Source organism: Medicago sativa, chromosome 3 (assembly GCF_051527215.1).
Source record: "Medicago sativa cultivar Bolivia chromosome 3, Bolivia_mono, whole genome shotgun sequence".
Classification (NCBI taxonomy): Eukaryota; Viridiplantae; Streptophyta; class Magnoliopsida; order Fabales; family Fabaceae; genus Medicago; species Medicago sativa.
Window position 1 is genome coordinate 25,048,282 of NC_140751.1, and position 20,148 is coordinate 25,068,429.

Below are 20,148 nucleotides of genomic sequence, written 5' to 3' on the forward strand. Positions count from 1 at the left end.
CAGAATGGCGGAATGCAAGAAATGTTGAGCAGCAGAACCAGACCAGCCACAACTGTTTTAAATGGCAACATCTCCCTTACACTTTTATCAAGTGTAGCGTCGATGTTTTGTTCTTGGAGTATCATATTAGAGTGGGGATAGAAATGTGCTTGAGACAAATTCGGATATGAAAGAAAGATTGTAACAACAATACAAATCAGGTGTGTGTGACGATACAAAGTTAGGTTCTATTTTCGGTAGATGTGGACTAGAGTTAGTTTATCTGATATTTGTAACAACAATAATGTCGAGCTCTCTAAGAAGGAGGCTAATATGGATACATTGTCTTGGATTTTCACACCATTGACAAATTGAATAACTGAAAACTTTATGTTCCACTTTCAACCAACTCCGCGCAAATATTTCCACCGCCTCTGTTACTGATTCAAACACTATTGCTTTAAACTCTCTTTTGCATTGTTAGAAATAGCCAAAGACAAACCATAAAGATTAGACAATACAAATCATATTCTTCACAACAAACAATTTTAATGCCAACCAGCTTGACAGTAATTAAATAAAAATATGGAAAATTTAACGTTAGTTTTAAAAAACATGAGAGCTTTGCATTAATGGAATCATTCATACAAACATATGATAGAGATTCTCAGATGACAAAGACATATAGAAGAATTGTTTCTAGTAAGTGCTTGTATTATCCAAACATATCAAATGAAGATGATAATAACTAGTTAAACCTACAACACTAACCGCTTAATGACTGATCTTTGATAATTTAAAAAGTTAGTATACTCAACTTTGTAGACCTGTTTACTTAATGTTTTTTGGCAAGTAGATTAATTTGTAAAGTTCTTAAGAAACTGATCATATAATAGAAAATTGTTAACAACTTCCTCGCAATATAATTTGACCAGATTGATATTTCTGCAGAGCTAGCAAGATACTACATTGTGGGGGGAAGCATCTTCGTAGTACCTCAAAAATTAGCCTACTTGTATCTTAAAAGTACTTTTTTTTTTTTTTTTGGATAATGATTTCTGCATCACCATTTGACTACTAACTAAACACACATTATTGAAAATTGCCTCTTTATTTCAATTTAAGGAAACTACAACAGATACAAAGGAGACTAGTTCAACTTAAAACACTCAGTTTTGAGCATGTAAAGCTTTTGATTATAACTTTACTTCTGAATACTTATTGAGAAGCATATTATTCTTATTAATTCATGCAGTGACAGCAATAGAACATGTGAAGGCTCTTTGCTCGTCCTAATATTAGAATAGATTACAAAATAAGTGAGATCAAGCCATTACAAATTATTGCGATCAGAGGATAACCAGGAGCACTTCTTTGCGCCAATAGATTAAAGTGTATCTTAGCTAGAAACATGCACCTAAATTTACAAGTGCCTCTTTGCAATTACGCACACTAAGCATGTGTTTGGCTTCCTAATTTTCACGTTTTGTTTGTATTGGGATGCAAGAAAATGCGTGCCACCGCGAAACCAACATAGGCAAAAAGAATTTATGCTTTCGCGTATATGCGTGGTGGTGATGTCTAACGAATTAATTAGTCAGTTGTGTGAATTTAATCTACCAGGTTCCCCTTGGAACCTCTTCAGCTAAGGTTCATAATAGAACGACCTAAAGAGTTTACCAATAAATTGATGATCATAACAAGATAAGCATCAACAATATAAACTGATAGTTAAATTTCCATTGAGAAATCTTTGTCAGCGTGCTTTCTAACGAATTAATTATTCAGTCGTGTGAATTTAATCTACCAGGTTCACCTTGGAACCTCTTCAGCTAAGGTTCATAATAGAACGACCAAAAGAGTTTACACCAATAAATTTATGATCATAACAAGATAAGCATCAGCAGTAGCAGCATAACAATGAATAAAATCCAGAACAAAGTCAGTTTTGTTTTACGTTAGCTAGTACAGAAGAAAATATTAGATGTGTGAGAAAAGTCAAGAAAAGGACGAGTAAGAACAATCAATTAGAAATTATAGCTCTTCAATATATAAAACATGTAAAGTTGCAACTGAAAATCACTGACTAAGGAAATGGATTTTATCCCATATTCATAGCGCAAGTCAAAATCACAAGCCAAGATCAACCTAAAGTAAACTTAATTGAGACATAAGTGTAACTGATGAATTGAGTTTAAACTTCACAGCACCCTAACAATGCAAGTGGTAAACAACAAAATAAAATAACCAAGATCAACATTAAGTAAACTAAGTTCAAATATATGTGTAACTGACCAATAAAGTTTCAACTTTACAGCATCGTAATAATGCAAGAGCCAAGACGCCAAACATCAAATAAAAAATAACATAGCAAAGCAAACTTTCTTACATAGGAGAGTTGAAAATTCATTAGAACTGGCAATCCAAATGCACCGTCATTTTCCAGCATCCTTGATACAAATATGTAATTAAGAGTTTATCGGTATACATATAGTCTGCAAACCTAACAAGATAATCAAACCCAACAACATTGTTACATCTAGTTTAGAAACTTCATAACAGTAATAATATTTACTTGTCATGGTAATGTGCTACATATATTCATACTTATAACATAAGCTGCATTTATAAAAAATGATTTTTTTTTTTTAGAGATTATAAAAAATGAATTGAATTCCTGAAAAATCAAAAATTTAGATACTAACAGTCAGTGTAACACTTCAAAAAAAATTCTGTATGTAATAATCAAAACATTTATCCAATCTAACACATTAAAAAACTATGAATTCAGATTTTGAGGATCCATTCCGGTGGAAGGAACAAGTTCTCACATTGGGGATATTCAGACACATGCGAAAGCTGACCTCGATCCAAGTGAAAAACACGGTTCCCGCGTGCCAGATTGTCACTAGAGAGGACGGAATAGTCAATAAAGATGACACAATTTCCTCTGGGAAGACATAGATCCCAACCAGAAGCAGAAAACGAACATCCACTCCCCACAAACAAAACCCTACCCGCTAATTTCTTCAACTTCACCCACTTCTTCTCCATCTCATCAAGTTTAAAAAATTTGATACTGAATTGAAAAAATGTTTGACGAATGTCCAATAACAACAACTCACCCTCATTCTCCACCAGCAATTTTCTGTTCTCACCACGAACACAATGTCGATACAAAGGTTGAGCCACTAACTCAGTGCTCGAGTCCGGTCCAATTGTAACTGTCTGGCCAGACTGGTCGACCACATAAAACCTCCCTTTAAACAGGCAGATGTCTCTGTGGGCAGTTGACAAATTGGAGACCGGTCTACAGCGCTTGTCTCGGTCATGGAAAAGCACTGGCTTTGAGGAACAATAACTTAATGTGCCAAGTACGAGAGGATTTTTCCCAGGGCATGTGACAGCAAGGACCGTTTGCAGATACATGTAGCTACCGTGTCGATTTTGGAATGTTAAGTCGTCTTTGTCGATGATGAAATTGGTTCTTAAATGTTGGGCGGAGAATTTGTTGAAATCAACCACATTAGGCAAATGAGAAAAGGCAGTAGATGTGAGACTTAAGAAGGGTGGGTTTAAGAGTCGAGTTTTACCACTTGAGTTTTGGGTAATTCGTATCAACCAAGGACGACGACGAATTAGGGTGTGTTGTTGTTGTTCTTGTGGTGGTTTAACAAGGAAGAAGCTGCGTTTGGAGAGGTGGCAAAATGAAGTGTTTGTGTTGTTGATGGAATCAATGATCTCGTTGTATAGTTGTTGATGGAATCTGGTGTAGGAACATATTTGAGGAGTGGGAATTGAAGGGGTAAAATGTTATAATCATTTGGAATGGGGGAAGAGCGCCAAGTTGAACAAACCGATCGAAAACGAATAAGATCAAGTTCAATGTCGAGGCGTTGTGATATCAGAAAGAGAATATCCTTTGGAAGATCAGACCAGTCCACCGACACCATGGATGAAGTTGCTTCGACTGTGTGGAAGTAAATAATAAATGGCAGACGGTTCTATTTCTTGCATTTTTTTTTTTGAGAGAAAGTAAATTATATCATTTCATTAAAAATCAGACCAGTAATACATGTTGGAATATCATCAAAGATTTGGAAGCTAGTACTAGATGTGGCTGCCTTAGCTAGAGTATGAGCAACCTCATTTGCTTGCCTCCTAATAAACTCGACATGAGAGTTTGTTAAAAAGTTGTTAAAGAAGTAGATACTACTTTCCATGATGGACCCAAACTCGGTGTTATCTCCTCGGCCATTGTTGAAATAATCAGCGACTCTTTTAGAGTCAACTTCGAAATCAACATTTGTGAGTTGAAATTCATGTATCCACCGAAAAGGAAGGAACGAAAATCGCTACGTATAACGATGCGGAAGAAAACAGAGCTGGTCTAAAGGATCAGTCATAACTCATAATTATAACCATTAAACCAACGCACAGGTGTGTTGCAATCGAAGACTCCAATCTGTAGTCATATATTGACAAATGCTCCAAAAAATTAGCACTTTGAACCAGCTGAAATGTAAGCCAAAAATCAGGGAACTGGATTCTCTCGACTTAAAGGAAGATATCTAATCTAATGAAATCTATGCCACACAAAAATAAATATTAAAAAAATTCAACCTCTATTTTATTAAATTCTTTCGCTTTTTATTTTTGGTGCGATCGGACCGGCTGCTTCAGTTGTACCTTCATCGAACCGGGGCTCTGATACCACTGTTGGGTCATGAGGGGAGTTCGGGGGACCGTTCACATCGAGGCTAGAACAACCACATTAGTAAGAGAGACACCATACTCTTACCCAAAACCTTAAGGCTATAAGTTTATAGGTCCTCTCACTTATAAAATGTTCAACCTTCACTTTTATATTCGATGTGGGATATAATTACTCACACTTCCACACAACAACTCATACATACATTTTATCATATAAGTTACCCCTCAACAATATGCAGCATTTTATCTAATAGATCAAGATTTCTGAATAAGCTAGCTTCGTTCTTAAAAACTTGGTATTGCAAGTTTCACAGTTTCCTACCAAGTCATTGAGAGCTTGGTTCTCTCCCACCCAAATAACAACTAATAACTCCTTGATAACCATCTTGGCCTTTCTTAGTTTCTTACTACCAACACACAATTGACAAACACTTCTATTTGACAACATTGATTGGAACATGTACATTAAAACCCAAACAACTAGAGAAGATTTAATTTTAATATGTTGAGATTAACATCATATTAAATCAATTAAGTTTCATCTTTACATCGCAATGCTAACGACACAAGTCAAAATAGTATAACATAACAAATCTTGAATAATCACAACTTCCTAAGGAGGCAGACTTGGAGAATCAACCATATTGCTTATTCAGCAACACAATTTCGACCTTATTTTTCTGCATATTTTCACATGACCATGTCATTAGGAGTTTTTTGCTATAAAAATATTTGGCAAACGTAATAATAAAGGAAGATAATCAAGCTCATCAACGTTGCTACATACTAGTGTTTAGATGGGCACGGAATGCCCGTCTATCCACTCTTCTTAGTGTGCTAATACGAATAATTATGAACAATAGTTTTATGAAATTTTGATTAAAATTTATTGATTTTGATAAAAAAATCATAAGTATAGATAAAATATATATTTTGAACTTTCATATTGTAACAAACTAAACTTATTTTTTCAATATAACAAAAAATAATATATAGGTGAAAGATGACGTAAGCAAGGATGCCACGGGCGAATATTTCCGTTTGAGTGTGGACCTATTCTGACCAACCAAGGGTGACGATGGAGAGTCTGTTGGTGTTTGGGTGGTTTGATGAGAAGAATATTGTTAAGGATGGGAATAGGCCAGGCCGGCCTACAAGGGCCTTTGGCCTAGCCTACGACACGCCAGGCCAGGCCAGGCCAGACTTTTTTCTTAAATAGAGAAGGTCTAGGCTTTTTTTTAAGCCTATTTAGCTTAAAAGGCCAGGCCACAGGCCTCTCAAAAAGCCTCTTAAGCGTATTAGGCCGGCCTATTTAAGTAATATGAATAATATTATTTATTATTACATTATATTTTGTACTTTGAATTAAAATATAAATTTGTAAACTTTTTCAATAATTTAAGTTTTATTAGTATACATTAATTTTTTGCATATATAAATGTATTATTATAAACTAGAATAGAAATATGATACAATATATAGTTGATTTCATTAGTATACAGGCCGCAGGCCAGACCTAGGCTTTAAAAAAATATGGCAGGCCAGGCTTAGGCCTTGCAAAGCCTAGCTCGGCCTAGCCTATTCCCATCCCTAAATATTGTGTTTGATGAGGTAGCTGTTGTAACCAACTCTATTTTTGGGATTCAAGAGTTGTGGACGGTTTAAGGGTAAATAATGGCTGTAAAAGTAGTTAGGGGAGATTGAAGAAGAGCGTCGCTAGGAGGAACATACTGATCGAAAGTGAAGAAGGTAGAGTTCATTGTTGTTGAGTTTTTCCGATATTAATTGCAGAAGTTCGCTTGGAAGTTCTGACCAATCCGCCTCCGCCATGGATGATTCTTTCCGATGATAGGGTTTAGCAGTTCCCATGGAATGGAATCGTAGCGGTATGGTTTATGTTTTGTGGTGCTCACGAAGTGTGCTACGAAGAATTTAAATGATCTCGCAAATATCAAAATATATATTTTTTTTTTATGAAAAATATTTTGTTTTAGTTCCCTAACTAGCAACAAACCCATGCTAAGCACGGGCACGTGCATTCGTAGCGGGAGCTATGCATCAAAGCTCATTGCAATGATATATGAATTGACAAAATAAGAAAAAACTAATGATAAAAACTGACGAATTTATATTGATGTATATTTTTTTAGATTAAATATGTAAACAATTGTCATTTTTTCATTGAATTACCTACAAAAGATAAACTCATAAGAATGTAGTTCTATTGCATCCTAAAAAAGAAAATATCATAGGAATGTTGTTATATTGCATCAAATAGACTCAGTGTGAGATAAAAACACATAAGGATCATAAAAAAAATTTCTTGTTACAATCATAAAACTTATTTTTAATATATGTAAATTGAATATATGGTTCACTTTTAATAGAATAAAAATATATTTTGATTTTCTATCATTTAAAGATTATTTTTTAGAGATTTTTTTGAAAAAGCATAATCAATTTTGTGTTTGTTTTTTTTTTTTTGTGGTGGCCGGGGTTCAAACCCCGGACCTTGCATATATTATGCATTGTCCCTACCAACTGAGCTAAGCTCACGAGGACAATTTTGTGTTTGTTTATCGTAATAACAATCACTCCTTTGAAAAAAAATATTTGTTTATGATACAACTATAGAAAATGTAATCGAGTAATTTAGTGATTTTTTAAAAAAATTATAATAAAATCATAATTTATTTTGTGTTTATTTATCGTAATAAAATCATTTTAAAAAATAAATTTGTTTGTTTGGATACATCAGTATAAAATGAATTTTTTGTTACATGGCAAAAATAATTTTGTTTGTTTGGATACATCAGTATAAAAAATAATTTTGTTTGTTTGGATACATCAGTATAAAAGTAAGCTTGAGATCTATTTCGAAATCGACATTGTCAAATTGCATATCACTCAGCCATTGCAAGGCAGAATGTAGACGCTCCACCAACGTGAACTGAATGAAGGCATGGGTAACTAATAACCTTTGCCAAAACAAATGTACCTTCAGAGTCTCGAACAAAAATGCCAATGTCAGTACGGTTAAAATGAGAGGAAAATGTAGCATGAATATTACACTTATACATACCCGCAAAAGGATGATGCCAAGTAGAAGATGTCGCAAATGCTGAATTGCCAACTGCGGCTGAATTTCCTCCTCCAAAAGACTGCAGAGGTTGTCGTTGAGGAATGAGATCAGCTACGGTGGAAATATTAGCAAGTTTCCAATCAACGACCAAATGCTTAGCACACTCAATAACCGTGGCACTTACCTCTATAACATCACCCCACACTCGAAGGTTTCAGTGCTTCCAAATACTCCAAAATATTGATGCCAACCATTGATTGAAATCAACGGACAAAGTTTCCAAATATAAAAAAAAAATAGTATCAGTTTCTGAAGTAATAGATGACATGATGTTTTGGATAGCTCCCGAAAGACCTATCATTTGCCAAACTTGGACAACAAAGGGGAAATTGAAAAAAACATGAACAAGGTCTTCATGATACGATGGACAACTACCATATGGTTTGTTGGACATTGAACGCCCTTGTCAACAAGGCGAACACGAGTCGGGAGGCAGCCCCGACACATACGCCACACTAGATTCTTAACTTTAGGGGGAACCTTGAGCTTCCAAATTCCGGATCAATAACCCGGGCGTTGGAGATGAGAAGAGTCAACGAGTTCGTCAACATATAACCTGTAAGCATTACGAACATAATACCATCCATGCCTTTAAGCTTTCCAAATAAGACAATCGTCGTGTACCTGAGCAATAAGAGGCATGTGAAGAATGATATCAGCTATATCAACACTGAATACCTGAAGAACCACCTCTTCATTTTAACTCTTCTCGAAAAGATTCATCAAATTATTGACGGTAACGAATTCTGAACAAAGTGAGCACCTATAATACCATCATCAATACACTCCCCATTAGACAACCATGGTTCATTCAAAATCAAAATAGATGAGCCATGACCAATACTCCAACAAGCACCACTGCGAACGATAAATCAAGCGCACAGAATATTGTGCCACACATAACTAGGATTATGGCCAATCTGGGCTATGAGATAGTTGCAAGAGGGGAAATATTGTGCCTTATAAATACAGGAAACAAGGGAGCCTTGTTCCGTAAGGAATTTCCACACTGCTTACCTAGCATTTCCAGCAGAGATATCCTTAAAGCCCATACCACTATGAACCTTGGGTGCAGATAACCTCTCCCAACTCATCCAATTAATACCTCGATGTGTAGTTCTACCATAACCCCACCAGAAAGAATTCAACATCCTCTCAATTGTATTAATTAAACTAGTCGGAAGTTGAAAAATGCTCATAACATACAATGGAATAGTCACCCCCCTTAGATTAATATAAATGGTTTGATGTATTTAATTGTTAAAAAGACTTATTGTGTGCTCGTCTCTTATTGTCTCTTATTCCTCGCAACTAAGTATCCCATTATACCGCCTGTGTCCAATCCATTGCTCTCGTCTTATCCTTCGTAAGAAGATGTTGGGTGCCAATAAAATTAAAAGGAGAGGTTGGGTAGTTTAATTGATTTAAGCCAAAAGTTATGGAGTTCGAGATCCAGGTTCAAATCCTCACAAGAAAACAACTAGAATGAAAATATTAACGTGGGATGAATTCTATTCTTTTATATTTCATAAACGATTTCGTTTTTTTGTTACCGATTAAATTTCCTTTAAAAAACTACAGTTTTCTTATTTTGTGTGCAGTTTTCCTATTAGTAGTATTCCAATTAACTACTAACATCTCGTGGCAAATTTTTCTAAAAAGAATAAATTATGTTTTTCTTTCCTTACTTGAGGACAAGAAACAATTTTAGTTTGAGGTTGTGATGACAGGTCATCTTACGTTATTTTTAGCATATTTTTTAGTCTTTTTCAGTAGGTTTTACCAACAAAACATAGGAGTATTAGAGTAATTGCCTATCATTTTGGGACATTTGCAATGTTTTCTATATTTGAGTCTGTAATCAGAGTTTTCCCGAAATATAGCAATTTTAGGGTGTTCTTGATGTAATTCACGAAGAAATCATGCAAATCGGAAAAGCAAGTCATCCGAAGATTTATGTGGTCCTTGGGAAGACGAAGATTGAAGATTCAGGAGACCTGATAGGCCAAACCGCAAGTGCACGGTCTATCGAAGTAATAGTAGTAAAAGAGTATCGTTCCGCTAGGGAGTTATGAATTCGATTAACTTTTAGATAATGATTAGGAAAGAAGAAAGATTATAAAAAGGGAGGTTTAGTTGCTGAAGGTAAATAACAATAATAATAATAAAAGAGCCTTGGGATTATTGGTTCATCATAACAACGAATCTTTTCACAAGCAAGCCTTAAACTTATAATTATGCGTTAATCCTAATTTCTAAGGACAAGTTTCTCTTTAGCATATCACAGCTTCTCTCGAAGTCAGTGAGTGTATCCCTCCAACAACCACACCTATTCTCATGGGTGATTGCCTTTGGGACCCTTGAAGATCGAAACTTTATGTGTCCCAAGGTTTGCTAGACTATTCTCATGTTTCGCAAACCTTGTCTAAATTCACTTGTTCGGATATCAAAGCTCCGCGTTCGCTTTATGAATTGATATCTGTGATGATGAATTAACCATTATCAAACCCTCCGCGTTCGCTTCCACAGTTTGATAATAATTAATTCATGTTAAAACGGTGAATTTAGATTAGGAATTAAGGTAACATATAATTAGGGTTTAAGGCTTGGCTTGATCCGGATTACGTCATTAGACTTATCCAACAATCCCAAGACAAAGAAGTCTACTCACTAACGTTCATTGTAGACATGAGGGAAGAAGAGAGAAAGCAATAAAGTAAAAGAACAATAATATAAAAGTGAACTTTTATTCAAAGAACAAAAGATGATTGTTTATGATGGAGTGCTACTCTATTTATAGCTTTACAATTGACTTAAAATCTAAGCAACTATAAGGGCTAATCAGTAAAACTACAACAGAGTAACTTGGGCTTGAAGAAAAGCAGCAAAAGTGGATTCTGGGACGGGCACGGGCCGTGCCACATGTTGGCACGGGCCGTGCCAAGCTTCTGACTTGGTGGGATCATATTTTTGTCCCGTATCTTCGTATTCTTGCGCTGTATTTGCTCCAGTCCTCTTTCTTTTGCTCCAAGACACCTTCCACCATATATTTATTCCTAAAATAAAACAAAAGACATTTTGAAGTAAAATATTCTAATATAAAATAAAATGCAATAAAACTAAATCAAAAACTAAACTAAATAAGAGAATAAATATGACTATCTATGACTCATCAAACTCCCCCACACTTGAATCTTTGCTTGTCCTCAAGCAAAAGGCAACAGACATAGCAACAACAAAAGATTGATTTATGGCAATATTAAGAACATAAGTCTCAAAGAAAGGTTTTGTTCCAAGTACACTAATTACAATTTCAAATATTCCTCATGAACCTATTCCACCCAACATCAAGTCTCAAGTGAGTGTGTGTGTGCAGTCCAACCCTTTTCTTGCTCCTGTATAAGACAGATACTATGAGGAACAGGTTCTATCCTTAGTGCTAAAGTAACCGAGAAAAGTCCTTTCTTCATTTCATATAAGAGTGATGGGAATTAAAGTTAAGATTGAATTAATTTAACAATTAAGCACAAGGGGCTGCAGATGCTTAGGGGCTATCTATCCTCGTAGGAAGTCTTCTCGGATGTAATTGTCCTTTCCCCCTAGATTCAAAATCACCCTAAGCAGTGCTGCAAAATTATTATTTGTTTCATCTCCGCGTAGGAAGTCTTTTTGGATGTAATTTGTAACGCCCTCCTTTTATTTAATTATTTTTATTAAGTTAGAGTCTATTTATGTGATTTATTTATATATATGAGGTGTTAGTATTTTATTATGTGGCATTATTATATTATTTATTAGAATATGAGAATTATTAGTGTAAGTAGAATTGGAGGTTAGAATAGAAATAAGAATAAGTTATTGGGCCTAAATAGATTTAGGAAGAGTGATTAATATTATAAATAAGGAAGCTTAGGTTAGAAAGAGTTTTTACGTTAAACCGCTTTTTTTTGGAGAAAGAAGAGAAAGAGGAGAACTCAGAGAGAGAGAACCCTAGGAACGAAGAACGCTGCTTTTGATTTCAGAAAAACAATCTAAGGTAAGGGTGAGACTATCTTTCACTAATATTAAGTCTGTAGGTCATTAGATTGCATCTAACATGTTTTAGGATGAGTTGTGAGAATTTGAGGAATTAGAATTTGAGTGAGAATTGATGATTAGATGATGGAAAACTATTGAATTGATGTAAGGGGGGACCATAAGGGCTGTATGAAAATATGGGTAGTGAAGGGCTTTTGTTTTCCATTGTTTTTTTTCATGATCTTTTGATAAATTCATGTTAAATTTGTGATCTAATTGTTGCTTTGATTTTGGATACATTCTTGTCCCAGAATTCATTATTTTCAAGTGCTAGATTCATAGTTGATTCATGGTTACATTCTGTTTCGATTTCTTATGTGTCAATCTGTGAAAAGGTCATTAATTCAATATTCAAAATATGATGTTTCTCGGTTCTTTACCATTGGATGCCTGATAATATTGTTATTCTGTTGCTATTCCTATTTGAAGATTGTTCTTGTTGCGTGATGGTTATTATATGATAGCTAAATTTGATCTGCTATTTTTATATAAATCAAATTAATTGGTCTTTGCTTATTTTTCCTTATTCGGTTCTACAATTATCCTTAGATGTGATGTTATCATTGCTTTATACTGTAATATATTGTAATCATGTGAGAATATTTTGATTATTACTTGTTATTATTATATTGTTTTGCCGTGCCTTACAATTTATTTATTTGAGTTTTCGATGTTGCTAGCTGATCTCGTGGTGACCTATATTTATTTGTTCTGAATTTATGTGATCTGCATACACTTGTATCTAGTATGATAATACTCACTTTCTCTATATTAATATATTGAATCTCACACTCATGCAAATTGTTATGTTAGTTTGCTTTATATACGGTGAAATACATTTTCTATGGTATTAATTAATGTGTGTCGCTTGTATCTTATCTCCGGTATTTGTACTAATATGATGTTTGCATTAATGAATTATTTGACGATGTGTTATTTGAAGATGTATGATTTAAAGATGTGTTATATGAAGATGTGTGATTTAAAGATGTGTTACATTATGATGTTGATATGCTATGAATTAATATGTGCTGCATATGTTGTTGTTGATCTTATTTAAGATGTAAATGTCGGTCTAAGTCAAAGAGTTTGTTAAGTCGTCGAGTCGTTATGAAGTCATCAAGTTATTAAGATGCCATGTTGTCAAGATGTTAAGATGTCATAGATGTTCATGAAGTTTCTAAGACGTAAGATGTTGAGTCCATGCATACTCATTTATAGATGAGGGCTCATGCCCTGGAGCTTTTGCTCAACCACGACGATGGAGCTTTTGCTCAACCACGACGATGAAGCTTTTGCTCAACCACGACGATGAGAGCTTATGCTCAACCACGACCACTACAACATTTTGGTCCTACGGCAACGCCTAATTTTTTGAAGGTAAAAAAACTGTTCTAATCTATGTAGCCCGGATACTCCAAAATGATGCCGTACCCGTGTCGGATACGTATCGGATACCGATACTCCGCGGATACTCCCGGATACGTATCCCAGAAGTATCTGAATGATTTAATTTAATTTTTATTTAAAAATATATTGGATACCTTAAGGATACGTTAAGGATACTCCCGGATACGTATCCCAGAAGTATCCGAATGATTTAATTTAATTTTTATTTAAAAATTTTATTTGTATTTTGATCACAAGTATTAATTTTTGTAAATTGGGATCATTATATTGGCCATTACTTGAAAAGGGTGACTATCTTCATACTACCTTGGTATCATCATAGTGCAGGTTGTTTATATGGTATGTTTTGGTTTAAAGGATATCTTAGTTGGTGAATGGTCCATTGTATTTTGACTTGGTGTAATTAGTTTTAAGATTTCACGCTATTTATTTTTTGTGCGTTTATGTCTAATATATATTAAAAAAATTTGTAAACGTATCCAAGCCGTATCGTATCCTAAATTTGAAATTTTTGACGTATTCGCGTACCCGTATCGTATCGTACCCGTATCCGTATCCGTATCGGGGCTTCATAGGTTCTAATAGAGTATCAAAGAGAACAGTTTTCATATTCTGTTTTGGTAACATAGGGAGTTGTTTCAATTTTTTTGTTACGCCTCAAAATTGTTGTGGTATATAAAAGGAGAACGGAACAAATTATCATCGTTGTATACTTTTTAATTATTTTAATAAAAATTATGGGAAAATAAACTAGAAAAAATCGACCGGCCTGAAATTTTTTTAGTAGGCCGCTTAGTAGGAATTTTTTCTGCCCCTTCCAATAATAAAGAAACTTCGTTAAAAAATAATAAAGAAACTCAAACTCAATCTCAAAATAAATAAACAATATTTTTTTTTGGACTTAAAATACAGGTGGATTCTAGGGTGAACCATCAAACAAGTCCCTCACCGGTGGTCCATCTTGAACAATAGTTGAGAGCCATTAGATTCATCAAACTCATAAATCCTATTATACACTGCCTGCACTAGATTACTTTTTTCTTTTCTTTTCCCTTTCTCTTCCTCCCTCTCGCTCTTGCTTCTTCCTCTCCTTTTCCATCCTCTTTTCCATTAATGGTACCCTACCAACTCTATCACATTAAAAACAGACGGTGTAAAGAGATAAAAAAAAATTGTTCCTTCTTTCACCCCAAGAATAAAAAACGCACACATATAAACTGTTCATTCTTTTTCATTTGTTAATTTCACATTTATCAAACAAATTTGATAAATTTGATTCATACCCTCAGATCCAACAATTTTTGTATCCTTAACATATTGTATATGGAAGGGTTACTGAGTTATGGAATCAATTCAATTCCTTTTACTGCCATTAGATTACATTTTCACTTTGAATCAAAAGCAAATCCGAGAAAGGGTATTCATAAATTTTGAATTGGAGTGGTGAAGTAAAATGAGTTTTTGTTTTTTTTTTTTTAAGGAAAAGAAGCAGTTTTTTATTATATATTTTGAATGAATCTTTTGAAAAGATGGAGGTTGTGGTGGTGGTGGAGGGGTAATATATTTTGTGGTTTTAACATTGTTGTAGAACTATCAAAATCACAGAGCCAAACGTGAGAAAGATGAGGCCGATAACAAGGATAGTGTGCAGAAGTATACTTGTGTTCTCATTTTTGCCTCTAACACATCTAAACCTTTAATTTAAATCTTATGGTATATAAAGGTGGTCCACCGATGAACCACTTGTTTGATGGTTCACCCTAGAATCCACCTAAAATACAAACAAATAAATTGTAACAATCTCTCAAAAAAATAAAATAAAAAATAAATTGTAACAAAAAAAACAAATAAATAAGTCTTTGTTCGGTGAACCCCTCAATCCCTAACGCTTTCGAACTTTAATCCTCAAATTTCAGGGTAACCTCAAACTTGGAATTCAACCTCCTCAATCTCATACCCTCCTCAATCCCAATTCCCACCCCTTCGAAAATCTCAAGCTTAGAAAAACCCTCAAAACCCCCTTTCTTCCTTTTTCGATTCTACCCTCAAATAATCTCAGACCCCCTTCATAAAATTCCATGAATCCATACTCTTTCAAAATTTCAGAGTCCGCATTTTGTTCAATCAATCTCTGAATAAGCCGGCGGCGATGACGACATGTTTGCTGTGATTGTGATTGACGAAGTTATTGGATCACAAAGGTATATTGTTTGCTGTGATTATTGTTCATATTGCCTCTGTTCAATATAGATTCTTCGGTTTTTTTTTTTTTTAATTTTGATTGTTGAACATATTCTCCTTCTCTCTATTGCGTTTGCGTTTGTTTGTTTTGTATTGTCTATTGATAGAAAAACCTTGTAATTGTAGGATGAATTTGAATTTTTATAAGTATCAGGTTTTTATCAATATTCTTTATTTCTTTAACCTTGTTGTAATCGATGCCCTTGTAATTTTCTAAAGCTAGTTCCATGTGCACATTTTTTTAATCAATTTTCATCTCACTCAAAAGTTAGACTTTTCCTTGTGCACATTTATACATTCTTCTTTTAACATTTGAAGGTTGACAAAGATGGTAGTTAGTTATGACTTGAATTAGTTAATAGACAAAGTAGTTAAACTTGAAATAACATGCGTAATTATGTGTACTAAAATCATTCAACTATTTATAAAACTAGGAAGCCTAGCTAATTACCTTATCTAAAACAGAGTTGTGATTGAACTAGTGACTATGAAGCACGGATACAGTCATGGACACCGCATATGACAGACATTGACACACCGACACCAATAATAATTTGAGAAAATCACCTAATTCAATGTAATTATATGTGTTGGTGTCGTTTTAGACATTAACACGTATCCGACACTGAGACATGCCTAATTCGAATAGTGTTTGTGCTTCATTGAATAGTGTTCATATGCTTAGTAGATGAAAGTTACTTCCCTTTCTTAAAAGTTGTTGGTCAGTACTTTCCATCATTTGAAGTTGAGAGGAAGCTAGAAACTTTGTATGATAAACTAGTGTAGAAGTTTGCAATGGTTTCTATTGGATATTTTATATGTTAGAATTGTGTAAGATGAACTTTATATGTGAACATTTCCTATTACACTCCACATACAGTTAGCCAAAACTACATGAAAGTGTGTAAAAACTAGCATATTCATGGATGTTAACGTATAAAAATTTGAAGACAAAGTATCCGTAATTGATCTATCAAGTGATTAATTGATTTAACAACTGGTTCTCATCCACCATTCTTTGGTTTTTACATTATTAACCACCTTATTACTTTAGTGGTTCATTAGTTTATAAACTTGAATTTTTTTTACCATAGTTTATTTTTCCGCACGTCGATTCTTCAAGTTTGTTATTATTAAATCATTAAATAATGTCTGCTTGTGAGTTTGCACACTTTGGACTGCTGTAATATGTTATTATCTATCTGTCATTGATATCAGTGATTGTAATTTTTATATACATCTAATATTATAGGTTGTGGCTATACTCTTTTCTTATTTACCTAAGTCTGCTGCAGTAACTGAAGCAGTTTCTATAATTAACTCATGTAATTATAAGATAGTTGCTGCTAAAGTGGGAAGATTGAGACTCTCGGCTGATTCAATGACATTGATGGGATGAAAGTAGATTTTGAGGACAGTTGATAGTGGTTTGATCTCTTTGAGAAGGTATTTATATGGTTTAAGCTTTCAAATTATTAGTTTTAGCTTGTAAATGGGGGAGTTGGTTTTTGTTGCATCTGACAAATGGTTTTATCTCTTTGTGGAATAAAATTAATTTCCCCATGACCGCTGATCTAACACTACTCATTTCAGCCTAGCCATGTTACTGGCCAAGGCTGCACATCACTTTCCCTTATCGTCTGAGTATAAGAACTAGTTTGGAAAAAAGCCAATTTATTTCAAGCACTATCTCCTGTTTATCATGCATACTATGATTTCTTATTCCTCTTGTAAGAGAGTAAATATTAACAAAGTCAGTTAAGTTAGTTTAAGTATTTTATGAATCTTAATCCTCAATTGAATGTAATGATTTGTGATTTTTGCTCTCTTACTCTTAGTTATAAGAACTTTAATATATCTTAATTATTTCTTCTCCATATATCATGTCTTAGGGTATACCATACATTAAAGACACAAGTCTTTTATTTTGAAAATTGTTATTTTGTTAGATATATGAATGATGTATGATTGACAAGTATTTTACTTTGTCTGGTTCATGATTTCAGGAAAGGTTGTTGAACAAATATAAGAAAAGCAATTACTATCTGATTAGCACCTATATACTAGTAAGTTGAAGCAAGGCTTATAGTTTAGAACAATAGACAACTTTAGAAAATCACTCTAAGTAAATTTTCAATTACCTAATATAGGATTACATACTTTGATGTTATGATCTCGAAACTGATATAGGTAAACTCGAACAGTTACATGTATGTTACAAAGTTAAGATAATCACTTAATGTTAGTGGTTATAGGGCTCATGCTTCCACCGGTGGCCCTATTGGTGTTGATAGTTTTTGGATATTGTTGTGTAAATCAGCAACTCTCTATGGTCTACTTCTACCTTTTGTCTAATTGCAACAATGTAAAAAAAAACCTCAAATATAAGACTTTTTTTTCTTTTTTATTAAAAGTGTCTATGGTTTGTTGTATTTGACAGGTAGTTTGCAGATGTATGAATTATGAAAAAGGAAATTGGAGGTTGGACTAATGAATACTTATTCTATTGGTTCTCCAATGTTGCTTAGTATGGAGGAAATTATAGTTCTGTTTATGGTTCAGCAGGTATGTTATAGTATTATGTCAAATGTGAAACTTAATAATGTGTGAAGTGGAGCAGGTTGTGATGCAGTATGAGTTTTGTGTGAGTTTGTGTTAGTCTTAGAGTAGAAAAATATTTCATGTAGGAGGCCTAGGATTTTTATTGAGGATTAATTAATTTAGTATTATCATATGAAAAGAAGAATAACAAATGTCGCAACTATATTAGTTTAGTATACTCTATATTGTTGTGTCTCTTTGGAATGGGTGGCTTTGAAATTACTACCTCATTGTTTGACGTATATATTTTCAAGTGGTCTATGAAGGAACTATTATTTGTACATGTGACTTATTGAACTTATTTCTTTATTGTGTAGATGAATGAATAATGATGATATCGATGAAGAATTTCAAGATCTAGAAGTACAAGAGACGAAGACAGATGTTGATGTTTAAGTATTATTTAGATTGTGAAAATGATAATTGACATTAAGATTTATAGTACACATTAAATATTTGAGTACTTTATTGTGAATAATGTTATATTTGATACATATACGAATGTTATATTATTGACAAGTACTTGGTATGTAATTTAGAATTTAGGATTATATTTGGATTTTGTATTTATAATTTTTTACTGAAATTGTTCTTTAAGTCAAATAATAATGTTTTATTTTTGACAAGAACAGAGTAACTGAAATAATAAGGATTAAATTCAATTTTTTTTAATATATAATTTTCCACAACGGTGCAAAGGTGTTGCGGTGGCTTATAACGAGCAATTTAAAATTGGGTCTAGGAGAACGGTTTTCGTAAAACTTCGGTCCTAAACTGTTGGGATAGCGCCCCAAATAGCGTTCTTATAGTTAAGCAAGCGCAATGGATTTTCAGTTGGAGACAGCTTAAAACCGTTGATGTTGAGAAATTTAAAAAGCGTTCTTAAAAGGATACCTAAGACTACGGATTTACCTTTGTCGTTGTTGTTTAGGAAAATAACCGTCCTGAAAGCATAAGACAACGCCTCAGTTTGCCACGCTCGGAAAACCGTTCTGGTATCCTACGGGAACGGTTTTTTCATATTACGCAACAGTTTTTCGTCGTTTTTATAGAGCAGAAATGTTGTAGTGGACGATGAGAGCTTATGCTCAACCACGACGATGAGGGCTTATGCCCTAAAATGGTACCACATGCATTGCATTTCATGATGATTCGAGATGGTTTAAGACGTTAAGAGTTGCATAGTCGAGTCTAGATGCATTGTCAAGTCAAGTTGTTAAGTTGTGATGTTTTAACGAATTACCTTGTGATGTCTTTTAGTATGATGATATGTGACGATGACTGTGACTGCTATATGATGATATTTTGCTAAGATGAGTGATGATGTTTATGTATTTAATTATAATTGTTAAATTATAAGATGTTTATGTTGTTAAATGTAATTTATGATTTATGAGCTTAATATTATTGTTTGAGAAATCTCACCCCTTCTGCGTATATGTTGCCTCGACCGTGGGTAATGTGCAGGTAATAAAGACTAGCTGTGTTCGTGAGTAGACTCCTCACATCGTGTCGTCTAGGATGCTCTGATACGTAACGGGATGGGGATTGTCTGATGCTTGTTTTCCTTGTTACGTATTTTATTTAATAAATGTTGAACATTTTTATGAAGACTATTTGAGATGTTAAGTTGTGGCCTTTTATGCCAAAGATTTTATGTGACGTTGCGAACTAAATTTCCGCTGCATTTGATTATTGAATTTTATAAAGACAGGTTGCTTAAATAAATAGTATTTCCTAGTATTATATTTGTTGTTAAATGATGTATTGATGTATGTGATGCTCCGTTATGTTGATAAACTCTGATAATTTTTATGAAATTTTTAAGTCGGGAAAACGGGGTGTTACAATTGGTATCAGAGCAGGTCGGTCCGTCCGGCCAAGTAGTGAGTCAAGTTGTGTCGTTTTAACAGTTAGGATACCCTTATTGTGTTATTCTAATTGTTGTGTGTTGCGCAGTGAAGAAAACTGGAAGCTGCAAA

The 20,148-nt window shown here is 33.9% G+C and overlaps 1 long non-coding RNA gene and 1 pseudogene across 2 annotated transcripts; one reads left to right on the plus strand and one right to left on the minus strand.

Moving 5' to 3' along the window:
- Positions 1-2,766: 2,766 nt before the first annotated feature.
- Positions 2,767-3,932, minus strand: LOC146936622 (F-box protein SKIP23-like; annotated as a pseudogene).
- Positions 3,933-14,924: 10,992 nt separating this feature from the next.
- Positions 14,925-18,769, plus strand: LOC146936623 (uncharacterized). 2 transcript variants are annotated; one of them, XR_015030673.1, is made up of 5 exons: positions 14,925-15,525; positions 16,818-17,011; positions 17,572-17,631; positions 18,006-18,130; positions 18,484-18,769. It is a non-coding gene; the product is annotated as an uncharacterized LOC146936623 (long non-coding RNA). The 2 variants fall into 2 exon arrangements; XR_015030672.1 differs by having other exon boundaries at positions 15,116-15,525; positions 16,861-17,011.
- The last annotated feature ends 1,379 nt before the right edge of the window (positions 18,770-20,148 follow it).